An 18,266-nucleotide genomic window follows, 5' to 3' on the forward strand; every position below is an offset into this window, starting at 1 on the left:
AGACACCGCATTCACTAGACGCGCCTTTCTTCATTCCAAACCATCGAGCTGGCATGGCGTAGTGGTTAGCGTGCTCGTCTCGCACTCCGGAGGCCCTGGTTCGATTCCCCAACTCGACCATTTTCCTATACTCGGTTTTATTTATTTCTCTGGTCGGACTAGAAAGGATAATTAGGCTAATTGGATAATTAAGAAATTAGCTAAACTCAGTCCCACTTGCTTCGAGCATCACTATACCATTCCTCTAAATGGTTGCACGGTTACTAGCCAAAGTACAATTTTCCCCGTTTGAAATTCGAGCACTGTGACGTCACGACCATTTCGACCCATTGAAAAGCGTGACATTTCTGTCGACAACTCCTGCTTACAACGATGAGGCGTTAAAGGCCTCCGCCTTAAAATGTGTCACAAATCCACTCTCCAGAATCCAGACTTCTCCCTCAGAAACGCCGTCTTCGCAACCCGTTTTTTCCTGCGAAGAGCGCTCACCACTCGCCGTCGTTGCTTGCGTGGAAGCCTTAGGCGCTCGATGCGGTTTCTTCGCCGAGTAGTAGCCAGGTCCGCTGCCTCCGCTGTCAGACTCGGTCGTTGTCTCGGCGTGCCTGGCAGCTTCCGGGCCTGCTGACAGCGAGAGTTTGTTCAGACGTCAACCCGCAGCTTCACATCCAGCGCAACAGGGCCTATCTATATAAGGCCACTGTTAAATTTCTCCTATCCCATTTGTTTGCCGTCGCCCCAACACTGACTGGCAGGTGCGAGCGCTAATGAGGCCTTCCATCGCTTCAGCTAATGTGAAAGAAAAAAGAAAAGCAATCTGGCTGGAATCGCTATATTGTCCTATTACCTGGAACCGTTGGCAAAACCAGACGGACACCAACTAACTCAGCTTTCTGCCTTGCAAAAATGACCACGGACGTCCTAGCTTTAATCGTTTAAAGAACCTTCTTCAGTTTTCAAACTAGCTGTCTTCTCGCACTAATAAAACTAAAAAAAGCCCTGTTCTTGCTTGAACAATTTTCTTGCATCTCTCTTATAAAAATAATTAACAGACCATCTAGATTCTTCTTATAGACTTTATAATCTTCCTATCATCATCACTACGCCCACTGTGGGACAAACTCATCTCATTCATTCATTCATTCATTCATTCATTCATTTTATTTCTACTTTTGCCATACAAATTACCAAAACACTGACTGAACCCATAGCCAGAGGCTAGTGTGGGGTTCAGAAACAAAATATATGAAGGCAATGACACAGCACTTGTGGAAAATGAAAAGCACAAAATCACGGCGAAAGACCCAAATACATCATACAACAAGGAAAAAATAAAATAATGTACATTTTACAGCAGAATGAAAAAAATCTTTCATGCACAACATGGTATAACAGACACAAACCGAAGACAACTGTCACATATGTCAAATAAGGCAATTGTCTCTGACAATTCTCCAATTAACCTCGTCCTGTGCAAGCTGTGGTGGCCTATACCCGAAAACATATTTTCCGCACGCCAAAATTTCTGCCGCCTCCCGCTGCCCTCACCTTTCCGTTACCCTTTAGTCTACTGATAGCCTATAAACTCTATGGACAAACGTCTGTCATAAAAATTTGTCCATTAATCAATAAATGGTCGACAGACTGTCTAAAGGATTTGCATTGTCTATATACTTGTCTATAATATCTATCCACAGAAAGTCGGTAGACTATATAGTAAAAGAAATATAGCAGCCCTAGCACAAGCTGCCACAGAACGTTATAATGTTTACGAGATACAAGCGAGAGAAGAATATATAAGCTCCCCCACAAAGAAGTTTTAATGAGGAATTTATAGAAAAAACTATCAGCCTTCATAGATTGTCTAAAAAGACTGTTTTAAGAGCTGTGATCAACCAAAAACCAGTTTAACCGGACACAGGTTAGCCAAAAACCAGTACCCAACCCTCATTTTTGCCTGAACTGTGAGCGACCCGAACCCGTGTTTTGTTTGGAAACTTTGGAACTGAACGTAAAACGAAACGAATGGAAAATTCCATTCGGAACTGGCTCGACACACGTTTCAGAACACTATTGGTGCAACAGTGCATATTTTTTTATCAGGTCAGGCGCAATCAGAGGCTTTACAGCATAAATTATGTCGCGGAAAGTTGTGTTAGGCAGTGCGAAAATGCAACCCGATCGACGAGCTAATGAATATGAGACCAGAGGGACATGTAGGAAACCCAACTTCTTGTTTCCAGAATGCGTCGTTAGCAATGATAAAACATATAACAGAATGTCGACCGAAAATCTTTAGTTTACTGCAGAGTGACCTTTTCAGGCATTTGCAGAAAAATTTTCTTAGAATTCCCCTAACTATTGCATCTCGTAAAGCCTCACTTGAGAACAACTTTCCAATGTCTGTGTCGTGTATCACCTGTATTGAAACATAGTTGCGCCAATCCAGCCGCGTTATGTGACTTTAACCATTCTCGTGTATCACCTATATTGAAAGCATAGCTGCGCCAATCCAGACGCGTTGTGTGACTTTTATCATCGGCATATTCATTATCCCGAACAGCAGCTGAAGCATTTCAAGGAAAACTTTGTGCATCACAAAGAGGATATAGAATAAAAACGCACAGACGAGCTCGAACTTGCAAAATAGAATCCACTCACAGAATTTTTTTTTTTAAATGGTAGGCGTTTACCGTAGTTAAGACGAGTGCACATGCCAAAGGAGGGGCTCACTCAGCGTTAAGGGATTTAGCGCGGTAATGTCCATATGTGCAGAATTCGTCTTTCTCTACTTAACATTCATAGATCGCGGCAAGTCGTCATACCCCTACCAGCGCTGTGGCGCAGCGGTTAATAGATGCGCCAATGCACTGGCAGGTAGCTGTTTCTATCCCAGCCACCCATCGGGATTGTGCGATCCATATTTCTCTTCCCGATCAACCTCTCGCGACCAATCATTAATTTAACTGCCAGAAGCACCTGCTGGTTCCCATTGGCTACAGCTTGCGCGACGCTCCTCCGAACAGACCGAGCTCATCTGAGTAACTCTGGTAAGCTCGGGTTAGTTTGGAGCACAAGACAATGCAAGATTCTTTCTCTGGGTTGGACAAGACAGTGCACAAGACAAGATTCTTGCACTGGGTTGGTACGTCTAGGATAGCGTTTCCGCACCAAAAGCGCAGGCGCAGGTGGTCGGTACAGAACACGTGTAGGAAACAAGCAAGGTCTACGTCCCCATCCAAACCATGTCAGCAGTGAAAGCTACTTAAGCCACATCAGCTACGTTATCTCGTAGCCTCTTTCAGGGGTGTCCTACTTTTGATATGGATTAATAGCGACGCAGGCCTTGCCTCGTTTTTATAAGTGTTCTGTGCCCACAGCTCCACGCCTGTGCCTTTAGTTCCTCAGGTGGATTCACCATTTCTTCAGTATGCTTGCCTTCTCTTGGAATCAACTTCGTTACCTTTAAAGACGACGGTTGCTCTTGCCGCCGCATGCTTCATTTAGTGTACTATACTGTTTAAGTCAACGGGTGGGAGACTGACCGCAGTGGCGGTGGTTATCATGTAGGAATACTGAGACTGATGCCAAACCACTGCATTGCTGTCAAAGTGGGGGCCCGTGGCCTTGTCAAGCTGTCAAACGGCATCTTTTACTACTGGTCCCCGCCACCATCTCTCCATGGTGGCAAAATAAAATTTGAATTTGAATTTGAATCCCATGTGTTCAAAGATTCCACCTGGTTCTACCTATATCACTTGATTTGTAGTGCGGTTGTTTGTCTCTTGTAGAAGAAAAGGCTTAGAACACACTTCAGCCTCTCCACAGAAGAACGTAATAAGCTGGCACGGCGTTACGCAGCCTGCAATCAGGCATCATCAGCATGGAAGCAAAACATACACAGTTTGGTTTCCTAGATAAGTACTCTTTAGAGCAGGCAAGCACTAACCTCCCGCAGGAAGCAGCAAGACACCCAGCACGAGCATGCTGATGATCAGGAGAACGACCACTACCGCAGACCACTTCTGTGGCAGTCGCCACGCCCTGTAAGGAGGGTGAAATGGACGGATGTGAAAGGTGAGCCAAGGAACATCGGCCATTGTAAGATCGGCGCTTGTACAGGCAAAAAGCATGGGGACACTAACCCCCGTCTTAAGGGGACGACGCGGCAGCAATAGTGGTTGTTTGACAGTTTCTTTCTCACTTAATGCCCCTTTCCAATGCCAGACATTCATTATCACAGACACAGTAGACCACCTGATACTCCACAAGACACACAAGATTCTCCTTTAACGAAGTTGAACGAACGTGCATCATGGCCTAGGGGCAGAGTGTCTGACTCGCAACCGAAGGTTCATGGGTGTCATTACAAACTAACTGCCCCAATTCTCTTTTCAGCGTAATTCACTCACATCCTTACGAGTGAAAATGATATTTGAATGAAGCTATTAACTCACGTTTTTAACCATTTTCATTCCACAACTCAACGTGTGACGTCGCGAACCTCTTTGTCGTGACGTCACACGGAATGTTCTCGACACGACAGCAACTACGGTGGTTTATGTTCTGAACGGGGGCTTCACAATGTTGCGCAAAAACTTGCACACATATGGGCGCTAAAGCTACAGTATAGTGCTACTACACGAATCCATTTGATAGAGAGCTTTGCAATAGGGGACCCAAGCTGAGGGGCTCCCTATTCGTGCTGGGTTCCCTGGCCTTGTCGTATGTGCACGTGCGAAGTTTAGAATAGGACGCTGGCAGCATGTAGTTGACGTTAGCGAACCGCAGTGCCATTCCGCCTTTCTAGTGAAGCGTTAAATTTTAAATCTCTCAAATTTATTTTATTACCTTTACGCCAGCATCCCCAAAAGTAGTAAGCATTAAAACAACACATTAAGAGAAACTGTGCAGTTTTTGTCCATGTCGCACTGTACACGATATGCAGCGACGCGCTCCCGACCAGTAGAAATAATTGCGAAAGAGACTGGCCAGCCTATGGGAAATTTAGGCGTCCCTCCCTCGACAAATTAAATATGTACCGGTTTATGGTTTATAAGAGTTCAACGTCCAAAATACACTCAGGCTAGGAGGGACGCCGTAGTGAAGGGCTCCGAAACTTTTGACCACCTAAGGTTCTATAACGCGCACTGACATCGCACAGCACACAGGCCTCGAATTTCGCCTATCTCAAAATTACACCACCGCGGCCGGGACTGAACCAGCGTCTTTAGCGTCAGCAGCCAAGCGCCATGACCATTGAGCAACCGCGGCGGATCAAGATGTACCGCCGAACCGATGTGTCCCGCGATGCCTTCGTTGAACATAGTCTTATACTTGTCCAAGAGTTTAGAAACAAGCTCATGATTTGCGATTTCGTGGGTTACAAAAAATTGAATGCCAGTGGCGAAGAAACCAGTTCCGTCCTAGCAGGTTACACAGGTTCCATAGACGACCACGAGTGGAAAATTACAGGTCCTGCGATTTTTTTAACCCGAACTTCCGTCGCACCTGGCACATGAAGAGCCGGTCTGGTCTACGTCCGTAAGAAGGCGTTGTTTGTTGCCAGCCGTAGTGGGTCGCGTTTCCGTGTGGCGTTAAGCGCGGCTTCACTGACGAAAACGCAGGTGGCATCAAAGCCGACTCCAATACGCAAATGTTGGTCTTCGACGAACACTTTTGTAAACTTAGAACAGGGGCGTCCGTCAGGGTATTGGTCGTACTTCGTTAACATGGTAATAGCTTGTGGTTGACTAACTATGCCCAGCCACCTTCGGTAGCTACTGCTGCAGTTGCATGGTGCTGTGAGTGCTGCGCGAAGTGTTCATATCCTTCCTCTTTTCATAAATGACTTCCCAATGTGTCCGCGCTTCTTGCAGTAGTTAAACTTGCTTTAAACTTGCAAGTGCCCGTACTGTTGTGCGTTTCACGGCCAACAACTTCGCACGTTCCAATACTTTGGCTATAACTCAACTCTGTCTTGCATCCACGTTTTGAGGACACAGGTCATCGCCATGTGTATGTCTCTGAAGCGGACTTTACGCTCCTCCGGCCTTCAGCCATGTTTTCTCCGCGTACACGGAAGTCGTAGACAATTTTAAGGTTAGGTCCGGCTCAGAAAAAAGACATTGTTGGACTTGCTCGTTCCACAGTCTAGAAAGAAAACAAAGCAATTGCGCAACATGACGTCCGAAGGCCTCATGGGTTGATTCATTCTTGGTTCTGGTCTGGTACTACAATTGCAGTCCGCGGCCTGTTTCCAGAGAACGATTGCGTAGTCTTTGACCGTGTCACCATCTTCTTGTTACTCCGTTAGGAAGGTGCTGTAAACTACACTTCGGAGAGCTGTGAAGGAAAGTGTGGCTTGACTACTGCGACAGCCTGGCCGAATATAAGCTTACTGAGCTCTTTGTCTTACACCAGGACTGAAATCACGACCAAGGCATTTTCTTCCCACTGCTTCCAGAGAATGTCGCGTTTCTTCGATACGTCCGCGACGCCGTTAGCCACGAAGAAGAAGAAGCACTGGACTTGTCGCTCAAGTCGGGAATGCAACGAAAGTCAGCGGTTTCGAAAGCATCTACTGGTGGTCCCTTGCTCAAAAGCTGATCCCCAGGCGCATTGCGAGAGAGCTCATCGCCAACTGTAGTATTGCATTAAATTCAGTTAAATTGATTTCATTTCGTACTTTTCACAAGATAGAAAAATGCAAGGGCAATCAACAGAAAGCTGCTGATTACCAGGTTGACGAAGGTTGCTGCCCCTGCATTTAACAGGTTGAAGGTCAGAAACAAACAGCTTTTCAAAAAACATTTATAGGTGTCCGGAGTAAGACGAAGGTTGCTGCCCCTGCATTTAACAGGTTGAAGGTCAGAAACAAACAGCTTTTCAAAAAACATTTATAGGTGTCCGGAGTAAAATCAGAAAATATCAATTATAAATGTGTTGTAGACACCCGCATTGGACGCAATCAAGCTTACCATTCATTGCTCATAGGCGTACAAGTGGACATTTTGCAAGCAATAAGGCGCAGCCAATAACACGAATGGACATACAGTGGTTCATATGTTACACACTGCAATACTACTCAGGCACTTGTCATTTCATGTTACCATAATAATACACATCACCAAAAATGCGCTACGTCACCATGCTGTAATCCCTCGGCAAAGAGAGAAAAAAAAGAGATGTAAAACTCCTTACGATGAAATGTAAGAGAAACATAAATCTACCATTAGATGCAGGAGACGGAAGTTATCGGTACAACCTTAAAAAAAATGTCATAGAGGACCAAAAGTTATTTACATTATTGGGCTTCGTTTCAAGATCTGTGGTAAAATAAGCTGTTTGTAACCCCTTTTTGAATCAGCAAGGCCAACCTGTTTGCAAATCCTGCTCTTTCTGGCGTACCTTCATAGCGACCAAACAACGCCTAGGCGGTAACCAAACAGCCGTACAAATTCAGAAACAATCGTGAAATGTGCAGTGTTTAACCAGCAAAATCTTTTGGGGCAGGCATCTTGCGACCAATAAAAATCTTTGTGCATTATTAATTTGCCGGGAACGTGAGACACAGTGAAGTGGCAGCGGCTAGTTGGTGCTGAGGCGAGCGGCCCTGCTTCGACAGACGCCGCAATGTTGATTGACCCAATACGGCATTAAGAGGCTAAGCTATTCGCATGTGTTCGGTTGGCGTCGAAACCTAAGAGGCATTCTCGATCTCCGCATGTACGCTTGCACTCCACTATTTCCTTATCTCCCTAAGCGATAGGGTTACCCTACTCCAGATTTCTCCAATGTACTAAGATGTTCACTTCAACAAAAATTATGAGGTGCACTTAAGCCTCGTTGCGTGCGGAAATGCGAAAGCTCTGTGCGGTATGCCACCCGCGTCATCTGCTGGGTCAGCGCCGTACATTACGGAGGGGCTTTTCAGTGGGTGCCGCATGATGGCGCTATGACTGCACGCCAAGCACGTTGGAAATTTACTGGAAACGGAGGAAATGTGTTACTCGCTTCTTTCCGACACCTGTAATTAACATGTTTCATAATTACTCATGAAGACATTAGTACATATCTCGAAGATAGGTTTCTAAGAATTGTGCACACACTAGATGTGCTATTATTCACTTTCTAACGTTGAAAGTGTCGTTGGAAAGTGGCAGCGTCCCCTTCTCACAAGCCGGAGGCCCGGCTTCGATACCCACCTAGACCCCACTTTTCTTTTCTTACCTCAGTTTTTTTCTTACTATTTTAATTACCATACAAGTGCGGGTACTTTTCAGGGCAGCTTTTTTTCTACAACTTCTGTCTCCATCCCCGCCACTCACGAGCCAACAAAGGCTTGCGCCTTAATAACTTCTCCTTATAGGCCCGCCCACATGAAACTCTATGGAAGCTACCACAAAAGTCGTGTTTCGCGGGAGCGATGAGTAGTTGCTCTCAAGGCAACTAATATAAAGCACGCCTGTAGTATGTAGTAGAGGCCTGGGAATATTCGAAAGTTTTGAGCATGGTAACAAAAATTCTTCTATACAATTTCCTGACGACAAATGCAGCGCTAGTAACATAAGGACGAAACGAAGAGAATACCAAACCACAAAAAAACAACGGTTAATGCATGAGCGCGACTTACACTCGCATGGTTCTTGGGGATTCGTGAAATCTATGTGCTTATGTTCAAGCTGCACGCATTTTACGCTTCTCTGTGTAGAGAAGCTACAAAAGATAAAGGTGCTACGTTCAAGAAGCATCGTTATTACGATTTGATCGGCCTATTTCACAATACGCACCATGCCCAGTTTTCCGTAATATAACGGAATACACCCGGTAACCATGTTCATCTAGTCTGTTATCTCGAGCCCGAATGCTGGGATTTAATTTACATTTTTCCCGAATCTAAAATGGCATGGTTCTCTCTCACTTGAAATAGATAGCTACATTAACAGCTTAATGTCACGCTCCAGTAACATTTCAGAAGGCGTGACTTCTGTAGAACCGCTACGTGTGAACCACTGGGTGGATCACTTCAATAAGTGGCGATGTGTGTAAAGTGCTTTCATAAGAAGTCGTTTATGAAATAACAAAGCCTGTGATTGTGAAATCCTGTGAAGGAGAAGCATACTAGAACCTGGGCTCTTCGGCGGGCCAGGTGATTTTTCATTATGCGAACGCAGTGCTCGTGTACAAATGGCCGTGCCAGACCATAAAGGCGTTTAACGAGAAGTCGTTAATGTCGCGCGCACGAGTGAACATGAGTGAGCGACACTGGCGAAATCAACTTAGTTGGATGTTCACTCATGGCGAGAAAAGTACGGCCGTGAAGCCACATTGGTGCTCATCCTTGGAGGTTGACGCAGCAGTCTCATAAAGATTGACTGCCTCCTTGTGCACCTGCTCTGCAGCGCGTATAAACAGAGGTAATAAACATGCTTTCGGGCTGCCCTGCTTGAAAGTATTAAACGACTGAAAATTTTAAACGACCGAAGTTAAGGGCTGGTCCCGCAAAATATGGAAATGAAGCTTAGAATTAAGTTTCCTTTCTTTGTAACTAATGCACGATCGCGCGAAGAGGACCACACTATGTGGGTTCCACCGCATGTGCCACCTAGAGCCAAGACTTACCGTATTCACTCGCATATAGGTCGACCTTTTTTTTTCAGAAATATTGCCCATAATTAGTTATCGACCTATATTCGTTACCAAAGAACCTCGACCTATATTCGTGACGCAGATCTTCATCATCATCATGCGGGTGCACAGAGTGAAATGCTGTGTGTACCCGCATTCCTCTTTCGCTCATTTCTATGGTCTTATCGTGGTAGACAGCTTAGGAAGCAGTATATTTTGGCGTTCTGGGCAGAAGCGGTGATTATAAAGCAAGGGGGGTTTTGGAGGCGTAGCACATAAGAAAAAGAGGACAAAGTTACGTCAGCGATACGTCTGTGAACCTTTTTAAAGCTGAGATTTCATATCTTGAACGCTTCTGTTGATTACACATCAGGTTTCTTTCTGGGCATGCCTAGGTTTCTGTATATTTGCTCGCATTTCAGAGATTAAAGTCAGATCAAGTGTGCGCTTGTCCTACGTCATGTGTGCAAGTTTTCAAAAGATCTGGGTCGACTTATATTGGAATAATTTTTTTGATTTCTCGGCGAGCCCAATGTATGGGGGTCGACCTATATTCGTGGTCGAACTATATGCGAGTAAATATGGTATTTATTCTTCACATGTACGCCTGTGGTCTCTACCTCAATCCTCCAAGTATCGTCACCCTTAAGGTCCTCACTACACAGCACACCGTCCAGACATTCTAACTAACCACCCGGAAAGTTTATCATCACTTACTTCTCTCCGCGAAATTAGTGACCACAAAGTTTTACACGCTACTTTCACCTTCGCCCCCCAATCGCGCTTAACATTCCCTAAAACGATTCGCCTTTATGACAGAGCGAATTACGAAGAAATCAATAATAATTTAATAGCGTTCTTTCCAAACTTTGATACAAGTTTCGATGATCGATCAATTGAGAAAAACTGCTTATCTTTAAAACTAAAATTATAGAACTTACAGCGAAGTTTATTCCCACCATCACATTTCGCGCCAATCCCAACAAACCATGGTTCACAAAGCATTTGAAAACACTTGATAACAAAAAGAAGAGATTTTTCCGTGCAGCTAAACGTAACCCGAGTGCATGCGCATGGAAGAAATATTACGAAGCCGAGTCAACATACCTGCAGTCTATCCATGATGCCAAACGAACATTTTTCCAAACTGACCTCCCCAAGATTCTAACAAATAACCCGAGAAAATTCTGGAAAGTATTAAACCCCGAACAGGCGCCGGTCATCACACTTGCTAACCCGCTTGGTGAGATGACCAGTGGCATTGAATGTGCTAATATTTTTAACGCCGCTTTTTCATCCGTTTTCACACACGAAACTGATATGCCACTTTGTACCGCAAATGACAACCTGAGTTCGCATATTCCTCCAATCATCTTTTCTGTGCACGGCATTATATCTATCATTGAAAATATCAAGATGTCATCTTCTGCAGGTGCTGATGATATCACCCCCAAGTTCCTAAAAAATACTTGCCATGCTTCCGCAGCGTATCTGTCAAAACTGTTTGCACAATCACTTTCCACAGGTAACATACCCAGTGATTGGAAGGTGGGGAAGGTTGTTCCGGTCTTCAAATCAGGTAACAAAGAATCACCCCTTAATTACCGTCCCATCTCTTTAACAAGTGTGCCATGCAAAATCATGGAACATGTCATTTATACTCATATAATGAACTTTCTTGACTCTATAAATTTTTTTCATCCTGCTCAACACGGTTTCCGTAAGAACCTATCGTGCGATACACAGTTGGCTATTTTCATCCATGACCTGCATGTGAACCTCGACTGTAACCTACAAACTGACGCAATATTCCTGGACTTCGCGAAAGCATTTGACAAAGTACCCCACAAACGCTTACTACTAAAACTGTCCTGGTTAAACCTTCATCCTAACATATTACAGTGGATAAGCGAATTCCTGGCTAACCGCACCCAGTTCGTTAACGTTAATAATCAAGCCTCTAGCTCTGTTCCGGTAACATCAGGTGTCCCGCAAGGATCAGTCCTTGGTCCGCTATTATTTTTAATATACATTAATGACCTTCCAACGCATGTCTCTTGTAACGTCCGTATTTTTGCCGATGACTGTGTCATCTATCGCACTATCAACAACGCCTCTGATCAGTTCGCCCTCCAGAATGACTTAATCAGCATACAGGACTGGTGTAACAACTGGCTCATGGAACTAAACCCCAATAAATGTAAAGTCGTGTCATTTCACCGAAAACGTAATCCTGTCCTCTTCTCCTATAAAATCTCGCATGTCACGGTAGAATTAGCTCAGACTTACAAATACCTCGGAGTAACATTGTCCAATGATCTAACCTGGAACGCGCATGTCACTAAAATCATATCATCCTCTAACAGAAGCCTTGGATTCTCAAAACGACATCTACGTCATGCGCCACAAAACCTAAAATTGCTTGCCTACAAATCACTTGTCCGTTCTAAATTAGAATACGCCTCTGCTATTTGGAGCCCTAACCAAAATTATCTAATAAATTCCCTAGAATCAGTACAAAATCGAGCCACAAGATTCATACATTCGTGCTATTCATATAATGTCAGCATATCAGCACTAAAAGCAGAGGCAGGATTAACATCCCTGGCTTGTAGGCGTCGTATTACTGGTATGTGCTTGTTTCACAAATTTTATTTCAGCTCACTTCGTCGTCCTCCCTACATCAATCCGCTGGCACGCATTTCTCTCCGCATTGGTCATCCCCTTCAAGTAGCCCGGCCATGTACGCGTACAACTACATTTGCATCGTCATTCTTTCCACGCTCAGTCAAGGACTGGAACAGCCTTCCACACGACATCGCCGCAATCACCTGCCCATCAACATTTGCGAACTGTTTAACTGCTACCTTTAACAGCGAATAATATTTGTATCTTACGTTTTTTCTTTGTTTATTTAATCTGATTTTTCAATGTAACCCACCCCTTATGTAATACCCCCAATCCTGGGGGCCTTTAAGGTAATAAAGTGAAGTGAAGTGAATTACCCATAACCTTCAACTATTGGGTATTCACTTATCCAACGCCTGCCTACGCTCAGTTCAAAATAGTAGCCTAACCTGGGACCTCATAGAAGATCTTTAAGGCGCAGTTACTTCAGCGTTCTCTCGCCGTCAATTTTAGGTGGATCTCTGGCTATTAAGAGATTTTCGAATGTTAAATGGCTAACCAGTGCAGGAGCGTAAATTCCTGGGCTAGTTGGTTCACAAGGCACAGAAAGTGGAACCAGCGAAACGGACGCCGTACAAGAAAAGGCACGCACACAACATCGCCGGATTTACAAGTGATTTATTTTGATGAAGAAAGCAACATTTATATGTTTTGCCGGCGCAAGCGCACACTCCGAAAAAGGTGACGGAACGAAATTACGAAGATAAAAAGAGATGTGGCCACGCATAAATGCGCTTTTGAAAAAGACTTGGGTCAGCACAGGGACAACACAGTCCCTGTGCTGTCCCAAGTCTTTTTTCAAAACCGCAAGTCCCTGTGTGCAGTTATGCGCAATTATGTGTGACCATTTTAACTACCGACTTGCCCAATTTGAAACCCTCTTAATAAAAACATACTTGTTTTCAGAGAAAAAACTGAAGGATCTCTTATGCATGTCTGCTTATTCAATCTGATTGAAGACGCTTCCAGCAGCTCCCGCTCACTTTCTTCATTTCCACCGACCTATAATCCTAGAGAGGTGGAATCGAGCAGAGCAGTGGCGTCTCTCCTTGACGTGCAAGGCTAAGTTGATTCCCGTGCCCGAGCCTAAATTTGGGTGCTGCTTAGGACTTTACTACTGCTCTCCTCGGTTCCACCTCGCCAGTATTATCCGGTGGTGGAAATCAATCTGTGAGTGTGAGCGGCTGCAAGCGTTTTTAATCAAAAAGAATGAGCAGACAGGCGTAACCAATTTTTCAGTTTTTATCGCCGAAAAGGACTGTCACTTTTTATCTTCGTAAATTATTTCAATCACCGTGGTTCGAGGGTGCGTTTGTACATGGAAAATCATAAAAATGTCGGTTTCTTCACTAGAATAAAGCAGTTGTAAGTCCAGCGGTGCTGTGTGTGTGCCTCTTATTTATTGTCATGGGCTCATGTTCGCTGGATCTACCTTCTAGGCTATCCAGTAAGCCCGCGGCATTCAGAAAAGCCCACCGGCAATCCTCCGGGTCAACCCACCTTCCAGAGCTGAAGTGTTAGCCCACAAACGAACCAGCCGCAACAATTACTGGCCGTTGAAGTAGTATCCTTGTGATACATTCCAGCGGCTAAAAAGACGTTCGTCCTGTCTCGTCTACCTTCGTCCCTGTCTTTTTAGCCGCTGGAATGTATCACAATAGTACTACCAAACAACTAGCCCAACTTTCTACGCTTAATGAGGTAGTATCCCATCTCCATTGTCGTCGTTTGGGTGATGCACAAATACTGCTTGAACTTTACGGCACATGGCAAAGAGACTACGGATGACTGCGTCTAACCTGAATCGGTTTCTGAGAAGGCAAACACTGCCCCAGTTTAAGAATGGGGAGTGTATTAGTTGATGCCTCTACCGTACGATGTAAAGGGGCTGAAGCCAGTCCGCTATACAAAACTGGCTACGTAGCGCTCCCTCTCCACAGGTGTAATGAGGAAGACGTCGATGAAGGCCTTGCTACGTCGCCACCATGAAGAGACAAACACGGCCTCCTCTTTCTGATCCTGCAGTTTAGCGTTGTTTGAGTTTTCTTGTCACCATGGAACACCAACTCGCCCAATCTGCCGTTCTTCTGCGAGAATTGATGAGCCTCCAGTCAAGCATCCAATGCTGCCTTTCTTCTAGTGAAACGAATAACGATATCTTTATACATTGTTACTCGAACCTGCAACTTCCCTCCGGACTTCCAATGCATTTCAGCTGCGAAGAGCTATGATCTGTAAAGAAACCTGTGCTTCGCTTTTGGCTCAAACGAATTTGAGGCCAGAGCTAGTAGTGAAAGCGCTGCAGCTGCAAAATCCACACATTCGAAAGTCACAAATCATCTACTTACTCGTTCTCCGTGGTGTCTGCAAGTACACAGACAATGCAGTTGATGTTATATAACTTGGTCTCGCATGTCTGAATATTAATCCTCGGGCCCTTTGCATTGTAATGGTATTTTGTGTAAAATAATCCTATACTTGTCTTACCCCAATAACTTCTCTTTGGTTTCCATGCACCCTATTTAGATCTAGTGATCGGCGAAAGAGAACACCGTATGAAAAGAGTCGCTTTGAAAATTCTCTCTTCTTTAGGAGATCCCCTACTTGAATTTAAATAAAACTATTATATGTACATTCCCCTAAAGCTTTCATGTGTATTAGCAGCAGTCATTGTATTATGACAGCTTTCGCTTAACGATTTTTACCTGGCTTCCTAGCTTGGTTATTCTGCTACAGCCCTTTGTATTTTTGCTTTGTATATTTGATAAGTTTTCTTTGATAACTTCTCCCCTTCTCTAACTAATGCTCGCTAGGGCCATTAGGGCATTGAAATAAACAAACAAAATACAAAAGCCGGCCAACTGATATCTTAAAGCCTTATTAGCTATCCCTTCTTAAGCGTAGACTGTACAGGGAAGGTATGCAGGCCTATCTTGTCTTTTACTGCGTAGTTCAAGAACTGCGGTAAACAGAATATGCAACAGATTTTGTGTTCGGATGATACTGTGTGCATCGCACGTGCATATGTGTATTATATTATCCTGTTGCCGTGTCTGCGGACAAAAAGGAAGTCGGAGCGCAAGAATACCCTAAACGCGCTGCGCAATTGAACTGAAAAAAGTTGCGCCGGAGACGCCAGCCCGGCCAAGCGGAACGCTATTCGCAGCTGTCTCTAAGGTGGCACCGGAGGCGACCGCGTGGTGGCGACACCATGCATGAAAGTTGCGAATATCACTTAGACAGTACTGTGTGCCTTATGCTTTAGCGAAAGCTAGGAAGCAGCACAGCGACAGTTTCCGCTAAATTTAGTGCGTTACGCATTACTTGAGAAACTTGTACTTTTATCACACCGAAAAAAATTGCGCAGAAACATTAGGACTAAGCCGAGACAGACACAAGAACGAGGGCTACGCACAACTGATGCTTTATTCCAAAAACGTGCATATATAAATAGGCACTTCGTTCCTACCACAAGTGCGGCAATGTTTTGGGTGGTTGGCAAGGGACTCTCCCCTGAGTAATCTTTCCTTCCCTTCACAACCTGTCAAAACATTGCCACACTTGTGGTACGAACCATAAGAAGAAGCAATGTAAACCGCTCTACGACAAAACAACAATTTTGTTCAGGCACAGCGATTAACTTCTGCGTGATTTAATGGAAGTCTTTCATATGCGTATCAGTGGAGACAAATGCATCAGGCAGACTTCCGTCCGCTTCACTGAAAGGGAGTTTCGGTTTTTAAGGCGAAAGGCTTTAACAGCTCATACTAGCGGCCATGACTCTGTCCGTATATTCGTTACGTCTTAAGTGAAAGTCATAACTAAGTAGTCACAAGTCATGGCGAACTAGCCATTAGCCAGTCATCAACTAATTAGTATGAATAGTAGGCCGATAACCAAGCATGACTAGTTAGTCATTGCAAATCATGACTAGGCGAATTATTTATTACCAACTAGTAATTAACCAGACATGACCAGTTGGTCATTATCAAACATGACTAGTTATTCATTAACCAGTCATGAATAGACAGTCATCAGATGCATCAACGCTAGCAGCCGAAGATGTGTGCAAAAGGCTTTCGCCTCGCGCACTTTAAATCGTGAAAGTGCCCCCTGAATGCCTGGCCAGCTCACTCGGATATGCAAGGGGTGACACGTGATTTTCTGATGATAGCTTGCTCTGGTCATGTTTTGTTTTTACTATTTATATGTGCATGTTCTTGGAATAAAGCTTCAGATTTCAGTAGCGCTCGTTCTTGTGTTTGTCTCGGCTTAGTCCAAGTGTTTTTGCACAATTTTTTCAGTATGCATGTCAACCAACTTGCCCAACTTTGTGCTCTCCTTGTATTTTATCGTTGTATTTTTTCTTCTTTGTGGCCGTACTAGTGTAATGTTAGTTTCATCATTCCTTTCCTGCAAGCACTTCCTGCCTTGGGGCGCTGCACGAACTTCAGCAAGTAAGCGCTAGTACGTAGATCTTCTAACGTTTCGAATACCATTCGCTTCATCTTACCCGCAGCCAAATAGTCGCTGTGATGCCTTACCTGCTCGCCCATTATTCGTTAGCAGTGTATGTCACTTTCCGTGTCGATGTGGCATCCTCACAACTACAAATAACTTAAGCCTACTGATGGAAAGAAAAGCCAAGGCAGCAAACGACCCAAGCACGTTGGTGGAGCACAACATGTGCAATGCGGATATCGATACTTCGGATTCCACGGGGAGGATGTCAAAATACCTTATTGCACTTCCTTCAAATGTACTACTACTGGATTGCTGAAACAGAAAGCGAATACTAATAGCATAGTCGAAAATTGTATCCAATAATGAATTTCTTAAAGAAAGACTGAAAAAAAATATGTTTATTCTTGCTTCAGCGCAGAGTTTCATAGACCGGTACGGTCTCCCGCTGAAGGAATGGTTTGGAACAGTAAGATCGGAGCTAACGCATAACTCGTTTGCAATGCTGTTACAGGCTTCATCGATCATGACTATCTGTTCTCACCTTAATCAAAGAGGAATCGCAAGCTGACTTTAATGGGAATAAAAAAAAACACATGTTTGTACAGGAACACTGCAATTCATACGCCGCCCCTTATTCAAGGGGATAGATTCAGTGCGATATCGCAATGCATACTACTCGTGGGTGGGCTGTCAGGCGCACAGCCTACAACCAGCCAACCCTTGACTGTCCTATAGAGTCAACGCAAGATTCTTAATCAAGGCCACTCATTGCGCGGCGGAAATGAGAAAGGAAAACAATTTCTCCTTTCACAAATGCCATCATGGCACGCCGCATTACGTGATCTCTCATATCGTCCTCTGCTTTAAGGCGAGTACTTCGATGTTACCGGCGCAATCTAGAAAATGTCGTCTAAAAGTCAGTAAACTGATTTATATCAATCAGGTGCCAGCAATACTGCGTTCCAGGAGAGCGACCTGCGTGAATGCCCATCCTACCAGCGACCAGCCTTAGTAGTGCAACCAAAAAAAAAAAAATCAGGGGTACTTTGGCTCTCTAAAGTGCAGCAAGGCGAAAGCGTTTCCTTGCGCACTGTTTATTTTTCATACCTTATTTTTTATTTCATTTTTTATTTTTGTTTCTTTTCTTCTTTTAATTCTTTTGTATTTTTTATTTCTCTTTCTTTTCTTATTTTTATTCATTTCATTTTATTTATGAGACCCGTGCATTCACTAGATGCGCCTTTATTCAAGCTCAAACCCTGACCTTCGTGGCGGAGTGGTAGCGACTCCGATTCATATGCCGAAGGCCCTGGCTCGATTTCCAGCCTCGAAACAGTCTCTTTTTTTAAGTAGTGACGCCGAAACGCGGACACACTTGCTAACACAACTTGGACACGACAGTATGAGGCATTATAGGCTTTCGCCTTAAAAGTACAAAGGGGAGCTCTCGGGAGAGTACTTTCCTACCTTTTGTTGACTCAACCGTG

The 18,266-nt window shown here is 44.3% G+C and overlaps 1 protein-coding gene across 1 annotated transcript in view; it reads right to left on the reverse strand.

Moving 5' to 3' along the window:
• Positions 1 to 3,982: 3,982 nt before the first annotated feature.
• Positions 3,983 to 18,266, reverse strand: part of LOC149337708 (carboxylesterase 5A-like) — a 96,625-nt gene continuing 82,341 nt past the window's right edge. The window contains exon 9 of the transcript XR_016284420.1: positions 3,983 to 4,041. The gene's annotated coding sequence lies outside the window, so the exon portion shown is untranslated. The remainder of the gene's footprint in view (positions 4,042 to 18,266) is intronic.

The sequence above is a fragment of the Amblyomma mixtum genome, chromosome 7, assembly GCF_055824585.1.
Source record: "Amblyomma mixtum isolate Tamu chromosome 7, ASM5582458v1, whole genome shotgun sequence".
Lineage (NCBI taxonomy): Eukaryota > Metazoa > Arthropoda > Arachnida > Ixodida > Ixodidae > Amblyomma > Amblyomma mixtum.